A 10600-nucleotide genomic window follows, 5' to 3' on the forward strand; every position below is an offset into this window, starting at 1 on the left:
TAAAACATCATGAAAGACTACGCAATTGCAAATCTCCGAACTAATTAATGGATTGATATGGACAAATTACGCTTACGCGAAACCCAACGAGATTTTTGTCTTCAATTAGAATTTGGTCTATTTAAGTAATGAAGCCGTATACCTCAAACAAAATCCCACAAAGTTGAATTAAAGCTTGATTAAAGCTTGTTAAAATTTATGCTAAAAACTCTATATAAGTCTGCTACCATTATTATCATTTCCATTAATGAATTCATTTATTTTTTAATAGGATTTATATAGAGTTAGACCCTGTCAGATATTCCCCTCTGGGTTAAGGCCTGTTTACACTATGAAGGTCAACGATAAAACGCTCAAAAGCAACTGTTCATATAGAAAATAAAAGAAATAAGTTTTCACATTAGCACGATTCGATAAGGATTTATCGTGTATACGATAAAAAAAATTAAATTCACATATCAAATCAAATGACGTCATAATCATGGGAAAACGATAAATTTAATTGTTTTTACTACTACGATTTTTTCGTTTTCCCATGATATAACGTCATTTGTTTTGATTTGTGAAAATATTTTTTATCGTTTATAGGCCTACGATAAATTGTTATCGAACCGTGCTAGAGTGTGAAAACTTCTTATTTCGTTTATTTTCTGTATGCGCAATTGCTTTTTAGTTTTTTATCGTTGATCGTTATCGTCATAGTGTAAACAGGCCAGACGCCCAGGAGTTCCTCCTATGCTGTACTTTCGCCGACTTGGACCTCCCCCACTCAGGGTTGTCAGCTGATGAGGCTACTCAGGTTATGTTATGACCCTCAGATTCGGACTACTATGGCCTACCGTAAAACCTTGAATAAAAGTCCAATGGGCTTATTCTCGAGAAGAAGCCTATCTCGAATTGATGCCCCCTCTTTAGTTTGCAAAAGTAGCCTAGAAAAGAATCTCATCTAGAAAAGAAGTTCAATGTCTTCTTTTTAAGATAGCATTGGCTTAAAAAAAACATAGTACAGTACTGTATACATACACTGTAAGCCTACGTGAATTTCAAGGAAAAAACAAATTAAAAACGCTAGTGGTTTATATAGTAGCTTAGGTGATTTTATAGTTAATATACTCTATGACACAGATTGCATTTAAGCATTTATCCGTGTTTATACTTAATACTTGTAATACGTTTTCAGGAGTTCATGTGTTATATTCCCTACGTACTTTACTCAACTATTTGATTAAACTCTATAACCTTTTTGTTTATATGTTTAATGTTGGCTATTAATGTCTTGTAATAAATGTTTCAATCCTGTATACAATCAAGATAAAAGAATACTGTGTAGTTTGTGTAAATGTTATTACCATATAAGTTGTGTAAAACTGGTTCTGTTATAAGTGCACGCTTCTTTTTCCATTTAATCACTTTATTGATGATGACGAATTTAAATTTTCCCTCTTCACTTATAATAGTTCTGTCGAATTTAACAATTTCCTCGATTTGAAATTAAGTTCCTTTTTATATGATACTACACTACGTTCTGCTTTAAATGACGATTAGTACACTGATCATTATAACACACTCAACAAATGCTCTTATATTTTTGATACAGGCAGTGATATTTGCACAACTCATAATAACTTTTCTGTTTTACATTTTAATAGTGGTAGCTTTAACAGAAACCGTGATGTCATTGAAAACTTTATTTCCAAAATTCCTCACGCTTTTTCAGTCATTGCTTTCTCTGAAACATGGTTCAAAGAAGATGGATCAAACTTAATTAATATTGATAATTATTCGCTTATTTCTAAATTTCGCACTGGCAGGAGGAGCGTTATGTTATAGGATTAAAGAAGATCTGTATTTAATTGACCAACCCACTGATAACATTAATCATTTTGAATCAATTTTCATAGAAATCATTAATCCAAACTCTAAAAATATTATTATTGGTAACATCTATCGATCCCATGGGACCAATATTAACTCATTCAACTCTGATCTTTTCAACTGCCTCTCTAAATTATCCTTAGAAAATAAACATTGTTATATTTCGGGAGATTTTAATCTTGACCTCCTTAAATATAATTCTAATAATACCATTAATGATTTTCTTAATACTTTTCACACTCGTAATATGTTCCCTCTCATTGATAGGCCCACTAGAATAACCCCGTACTCTGTTACAATTTTAGATAATATTTTTACTAATGTTTTAACTCACAAAATTAAATCTGGCATTTATGTTACTGATATTACAGATCATTACCCAATCTTCCAAATAACTTAGGCTCTAGAAAATAAATTCCAAGGGTACAGTAATAAGGGACATTATATACGCTCATTTCAACAAAGATATCGGGAGGATTTTATCAATGAACTTCAACAGGCTGATTGGAACCATATTTATGATTTTGATTCAACCGATCAAGCGTATACTAAATTTCTTCATGATTTCACTAATACTTATAATTTGTCATTTCCTTTTCGTTTTCATAATAATCGTCGACCATCAAGTATCTCACGCAAACCCTGGATAACCCCTGCCATTTTAAAATCCATCCATCGTAAAGATAAACTTCATAAATTGTACTTAAGTTCCCCTCTGATATTAACAAAAAGAAACTCACTACTTAAGGACATCTAAAAGACGCTATTTTACTGACAAACTTAATGAAAACAGGTATAACTTGACCGAAACTTGGAATATTCTTAATACTGTTTTAGGTCGTAAGTGTAGAAAAAATCCTCAATCCTTTTTTACTATAAATGGACACGAAGAGTCTAATCCTAAAATTATTGCACAAGGATTTAATGATTTTTTCACCCAGATTGGTCCTGAATTAATTAGCAAAATTCCCGAAGTGAATACAAGTCCAGAGGACCTCCTCTGCAGCACTACACAGACTGTTAACTCTATTTCTATCACCTACAGACGCAGATGAGGTTATCTGGACTTTCAATACACTTAAATCTAGCACAAGTTGTGGATATTATGAACTTAGACCAGATATTATTAAATTGGCTAAACGTTTCATTGCATTGCCTCTAGCATATCTTTAACACCTCTATTCGTTCCGGCATTTTTCCCGATCAACTTAAAATAGCTAAGGTAATTCCCCATTTACAAGGCTGGCCCTCCTGACATTTTTAGTAATTATCGTCCAATTTCTGTTCTTCCCGTGTTCTCCAAAATCTTTGAACGTTTGATTTATACTAGACTTTATAATTTCATTTCTCGCTATAATTTACTACACAATAATCAGTTTGGTTTTCGCACTAAATATTCTTCATATATGGCTCTCTTAGAAGCATACAATCGTATAGTCAGCAATTTAGATAAGAATCAGCATACTCTTGGTATATTCCTAGACATTTCAAAGGCGTTCGATACCATAAATCATGATATTTTGCTGGCCAAATTATTCCATTATGGTGTTCGTGGTGTTGCCCTTGATCTGTTTAGAAGTTACCTGACTAATCGGACCCAATATGTTCATTATTGCAATAATAATTCATCAATATCTACTGTCCAACGTGGAGTTCCACATGGATCTATTTTGGGTCCTTTACTTTTAATCCTTTTTATTAATGATATTTTTCACACGTCCAATGTATTTTCATTTTTCATATATGCTGATAACACTAATATAATTGTTTCTCACCCCGATCCACTTGGTTCAAAGCAAACTTTCATTAAATATTGCAAAAACGAATTATATTATATTCAGAAATAGGCATAGTAATCGTAATTATCCTGACATTAACATAAAAATTGATAATGTTACGATATCTAAGGTGCTTCGTACTAAGTTTCTAGGTGTTATTTTTGATGATAATAATTGATGATAATAATCGGAGCCAACGGCCAACCATGCTTTAGTTTAAGGAGTAGGTTTTTTCATATAAAACTTTTTTCAAAATGTCAAACTCAAAGAGCTCAATCACCAAGCGCATAGAGGCTTTTTCGCATGATGCGCTATACAAATCCAACTATTATTAATATTATATGGGCTGATGGCAACAATTTTAACCTTCGTTCTATACATCTAAAACAGAAACATATCATTCGGTTATGTTCTAATGCTCAACGACATGATCATACTGCCCCTTTATTTGTTAAATTCAATACTCTTACTATATATGATATACATAACTTGTTGAAAGCATTATTTATGTATAATTTTGGTAATAATAGCCTTTCTGTAAATTTTCACAATTATTTCATCAAAAACCAATCTTTTCATAGTTATGTAACCAGGTCAGCTTGCATGTATCGCCTTAAAATTTTCCATACTGATCTTGCAAGACACACCATTACAACTGTTCATGTCGGTTCTGCGTGAATGTCACGTAAATAAATTTCTTCTATAGTTCAATCGTGTTCGTCGTTGGTTTTCTTTGTGGTGTATTTTCCTAATTAACGGCGGTATTCAAATTATAAATATGTATCTCGATGATTTTTTTTTCTCTTTAAACGGTGAATAAATTTGAACTTGAGATTGATGTTACAGTGGCCCTATTTATTGTTTTAGAATTTACAGCATTTATTTTGGAAAGAGCCCCCCCCCCCCATTTTCTACTTTGCAAAAGTAGCCTCGAAAAGAAGCCCATCCAAAGTTGGCAAAAAAAAAAAAAAAAATAAAAAAAAAAAATAAAAAAAATACAGAAGCCCAGGGTTTCAACTCGAGGTTTTACGGTATTCCCATGAGTTTTATCATATACCTGGGTGTTCGGTTTGCACCATCGGGACTTGGATACCCATGGATTATCACTCTAGGGCCCTGGTTCAACCTATTTAAGCTGGGGGCCAGTTTCAATCCATTGAGACCACCGGCGGGCCGACATAAATTTCACTTACAATTGTTTTTAAATTTCAGCCTCACTCACTTTACAGACATACAAGTCTTCCTAATAGGCCTATTATTAGCCTTGGTTTTTCGACATCATCTAAGATAAGCCTTGTTTTGTCAAAATGAGGGAACGCAGTTGGCATAGGGAAGGGTGGAGGATACAACATATATCATATCAACAAAATATAAAAAAAAACAGAGGTATATCTGTCTCTTATACACATCTAGATGTGTGCATTTGCTGAACATTATAATCATTGCTTACAACTGCTGAATTAATAAAGTATGTTACAGTAGAAAACATGCAACCTATCTTATTCATTTGTGTCTCAGAAATGTTTCGAAGCATGTTAACACGTTATTATTATTATTATTATTATTATTATTATTAATATAGATTACACATGTTGTTATTTCATTGTTATTTTGTAAACATAAATTGAAATAGATTATTGTGGTCAGTTTGAAATAACGATGTATATTTCGTCATTAATGATTATGCAACAGCTACTATAATTATCACTGCGATTGTTTACTAGCACTCGGTTGGGGATGTGGGAAAACATCGAACATTGAATTTGTAATTGTGTAATAGCGCCACCAACGTTGGCGTATTGAACGGTAGTTTTTATTCTGGTAAATGGTATACCAGCGGTATACCCTGGTAATTGTAATGGTAGTTGTATTTAGCAACTACCATTTACTTTACCAGAAATCACAACGGTAGTTGCTAAATACAACGGGTTCAGCCGAGGGGGCGTGGCTTGTATGGTAACACGTCATGTATAAATTATACAGTCTACCTAAAAACATCGCACATACACCGTGTGACCATGGAGGAAGAATGTGTGACCACGTGACGTTAGCGAGTCGGGCTGAGGCTTAGTTTGTACATAGGTTTGTGCTACTGCTACGGCCGGGTGACGGACGAATCGGGGGTCCAGGAGACATCGAGTCCATTTCCAGACCATTGGGCCCAAAGTATGGACGATCGTGTCGGGGTAGGCACCTCTCCCGGCGCTAGGTCGGGCCAGGAGGCCTCTTCAGTAGTCTGAAGCCTAGGCAAAGCATAGTCCTAAACAAGTGCTTCAGCAACCCGCAGCAGTCTGAGCAGCGGTGGGCCCGAGGGACAATGGAGCTAAATCCCCAACCCCATCGGACAAGTCAAGGATCCCCCGGCCAACAAAAAAAAAAATAAATATAGGCCTACCCCAAGCCATGTCTTTCACACTGCTAAGTGCCATTTCCGGCCATCCAGAGCTCCCTTTAGAAAAATCTCATCTCCTAACCCCCTCCTCAGGCATACGAGCTCAATCCCCCTGTTGGACAGCTTATCTCACCCCCGAAAAAATGTATCTCAGAGTAGCCACTGTCTAAGCCTTTAGGCCTATGCAGAATGTGGCCCTATAGGCTACTAAAGAATAGGCCTAATTGTTATTTAATACATTACTTTATACAATACAAATTGCAGTACAGACATTGGAAGGTTAATATATTTAATTTAATTAAATATTTAACATTCTGTTCCTCTTCTCTTTTTGTATAAGATAGCCGGCAATTTTGTGAAACATTAAAAAGTAATAAATCTTAACTTCAGCAGTTAAGTTGTAATAGAAATTGTAATTTTAATTTATTAGACCCATTTTCTCTTTCAGTAAGATAATTTGTTCATGGGATTATGTTGGAAAATCCACAGACTAAAAGTACAGTATTGTAGTACTAGTAGTATAGGCCATTGAATTGTTTTCATTTTTTTCTGTGATTACGGCTTAATTCCTACCGCTTAAATAAGACTAAGAGGCCTATGTATTATTTCACTCTGTAAATTACACAGGGACAACTTATTTTTTCTTACATTGGTTGTACCATGGAGTTGCTGTGTTTTGCTATGTGATCATGGTGTGATAATAGACAGGGCCTACTCTATGTAGAGGACGAACTATAAACTGAAAGACAACTATCGCTGACAACTATTATGCATGACGTCAACATACGAAGCCGCGCCCCTCGGCTGAACCCGTTGTATTTAGCAACTACCTAAACTTCATGGCTTTATGTTCTTAAATTTATTTCCGATATTTTTTATAATCGAACAGCTCATACATTAAGGTGTTATTTTTCTACTGCAGAGCACTTACATAAGACAAGATTTAGTAATAACTTTAATTTAGATATACCCACGTCACGTATTACATTAGGAAAATTTAGAATAGGTTATGAAGGTGCTATACGTTGGAATCAACTCTCTCTCTCAATATTCGCCAAATTAACTCAAGAAAACATTTTAACACAGTGCTTAAAAACCATTTACTCGAAGAGCATATTGTTTAAACTTAAGACTGAGGCTCATCATGTTTACGACTATTTGTATTTTTTGTTGTAATAGTAATGGTGGTGGTAATGATGGTAATAATTTTATAGTGATGATGTTATAGACAGCGATATAGATAATAATAATAATAATAATATTATATCTCGACTTCGACTTTATTCGGAAATCTGTGGCGCGTTCAAGGGGAGGGAGGGAGAGGCTAATTCAATTTTTTTTTAAATGGAGATATAAGGAAAATTATATTAAAATTTTAAGTTTAAGGGTGTAATATCCGGCCATCTAGAGGTGCCATAATTACAAATTTTCTTACCTCAGCCCCAACGTAGTTGGGGCTGAGGTGGTATAGATGCTCCATCTGCTAAAGTACCCAGTGGCGGATTCAAGGGGACCCAGCCGGCCCGCCTCCCACCCTCCTAAATTGTTCAATAAAAAAATGGAGATATAAAGATAATTATATTCAAATTTTATGTCTGGAAGTGCAATTTCCGGCCATCTAGAGGTGCCAGTAATCACAAATTTTCTTACAGCCCCACCCATGGTGGGGCTGAGGTAGTATGGATCTTCTATCTGTGAAAATACCCTCCCTTGCACCTTCTATTTCGAATTCCTGGATTCGCCACTGGAAATTACAACAAATATGAAATCATATTACAGTAGCTTGATGCCTATAAAATAATTTATAAAATTCACCAAATTTCGTAATATCCGTAGCTTCCAGGGGGCGGGGCCCTTGGCGGCCCCCTGGCCCCCAGCCTAATGCTCGCTTCGCTCGCATACTCGACCTTACGAAATGCCCCCCCCCACCACTTTCAAAAACGTTCCGCCGTTGATATTAAATCGTCTAAATTGTAATGAAGTTAGCATAGAAGATACTTTTTATAACAACGTATATATTTGAATGAATCATAGATTCTTGAGACTAAGTTTGATTTGATTCAAATTTCTATTCAAACTAAAAAGATGAAGAATTTTGAGAGCTAGCCTTGTAGAGAACCTAGGTCAATCGCTCACAGGACATGCCACATCCAGCGCTGACTCTAAGGCGATCGCCATTGATTTAGAGGTACATATTCAGCTTAAAAACTGCCCGAAATCAGGACGGCCTCCCACAAACAACCAAGAATCTCCGAAAATTCATAAATTGTGTTAAGGAAGTTCATTAATCAGGTCAGTAGTGAATTCAAGGGAAGGGACAGCTGACCCGGGACGGGTCTCTTAATTATTTCAAAATGATTAAAAGAAAAATGGGATAGAAAAAAAATTAAATTTAAGTCAGCGAGGGCCATTTCCGGCCATCTAAAAGTGCCATAATCATAAAATGTCTTACCTCACCTCCAACCATGGTGCGGCTGAGGTGGTGTAGATTTCGGTGAAAGTCTCTCCCTGCCCCCTCACCCACACTTCGACCCACCACCGCAATTATCCCGGAAATTGCTTCTTCTAACTTGGGACCCCACTGCTCACCGAGCCAATTTATTGCAATATCTGTATGAAATATTTAAACTATTAGACAAACTTAAATTGATGAATTGTAGGATAAGATGTTTCTTCTGACTACAGTGGCCAATGAATCAGAAAAACTTTGTATTTTGTATGACTTTCTATAATCCTGGGCTAGGCCAGTGTTCGCGCGACGAGGCTATGCAAATATGTTCAAGTTTTCCATCTGTTTATTTCACTCCATTTAAAATCTAACGGGTCAAAAGTCTAACGTTTATTAAAGAAATATTTGCCATGGCTTTTCGATAAGTCATTTTACGATAAAAATGTACAAATAAATAAGTTTGAGGAGTTTAAAAACTGTCGAAATTTACTCGAGCGGAAGCTTATTATTGTGTGAAAAAATGCCACCTAGCGGTTAGTGTTGATGTTATACCCACTATAACATACAAGCCATGCCCTCTCGGCTGAACCCGTTGTATTTAGCAAATACCATGGCTGTTCATGTCGGTTCTGCGTGAATGTCACGTAAATAAATTCCTTCTATAGTTCAATCGTGTCCGTCGTTAATTTTCGGTGTGGTGTATTTTCCTAATTAATGGCGGTATTCAAATTATAAATATGTATCTCGATGATTTTTTTTTCTCTTTAAACGGTGAATAAATTTGAACTTGAGATTGAAGTTAAGTGGCCCTATTTATTGTTTTAGAATTTACAGCATTTATTTTGGAAAGAGCCCCCCCCCCCCCATTTTCTACTTTGCTTCTACTTTGCAAAAGTAGCCTCGAAAAGAAGAACATCCAAAGTTGGCAAAAAAAAAAAAACCAACAAACAAAAAACAAAAAACAGAAGCCCAGGGTTTCAACTCGAGGTTTTACGGTATTCCCATGAGTTTTATCATATACCTGGGTGTTCGGTTTGCACCATCGGGACTTGGATACCCATGGATTATCACTCTAGGGCCCTGGTTCAATCTATTTAAGCTGGGGGCCAGTTTCAATCCATTGAGACCACCGGCGGGCCGACATAAATTCCACTTACAATTGTTTTTAAATGTCAGCCCCACTCACTTTACAGACATACAAGTCTTCCTAATAGGCCTATTATTAGCCTTGGTTTTTCGACATCATCTAAGATAAGCCTTGTTTTGTCAAAATGAGGGAACGCAGTTGGCATAGGGAAGGGTGGAGGATACAACAAATCTCCTACCCTTCTACCAATAGAAATTAAAAAAAAAATCCCTCATGTACTAAGTAGGCCTAGTTAAAAAAAATGCCAGGGCCAGAAAGTTGCTGACGAGGAGTCAGATTCCCTTTCCCTTGATTTTCTCAGCTGATGGTCGGAGCTGAGGTGAGCAAATTTTTTAAATAAACACCTCTGATTCCCGGAAATGGCACATTTAGACTGTAAAGACACATTATCAAAGCAGTGTTCTCAACAGAACATGCCCAAATGCCTACTCCACGGATCCGCCGGTGGCGTCGCTGCTAATGGTTAGACATACATCATCAGTGATCCCCACTTAATCATTAATTTTATCCATCATATCCATCCATCAGTCTCCCTCTCCCCCATTGCCATTAGGACAGGAATTACCAATCCGTCTCCTCTCCCTATGGCAAGACACTAGATAGATATAGTGAGCTACACTAAGAAACACTAATAATGCCAAAGTAGTCATGTTTTTATTAACATAAAATCTTTTGTCGGGGAACAAACAAATAAAAAAAAATATTTACATGTAATATTCGTTTAGCCACCATACTGTTTGTGTTAATTTTTCATCACAACAACAACAACACTAACAACAATAATAATAATAATAATAATAATAATAATAATAATAATAATAATAGTTAATTGAGACTAATTAAAGCTAATTTGCGTTCTGTTATGACAAATGCTCATTTAGATAGCCTCATGATGGTTGGAATACATCGTGATAGGTGAAGCAACCTCGACCATGACAGCGTGGTTGACAGATTTCATG

This window comes from Anneissia japonica, unplaced genomic scaffold (genome assembly GCF_011630105.1).
Source record: "Anneissia japonica isolate Jap-2015-1 unplaced genomic scaffold, ASM1163010v1 scaffold284709_len978187_cov192, whole genome shotgun sequence".
Taxonomy (NCBI): Eukaryota; Metazoa; Echinodermata; class Crinoidea; order Comatulida; family Comatulidae; genus Anneissia; species Anneissia japonica.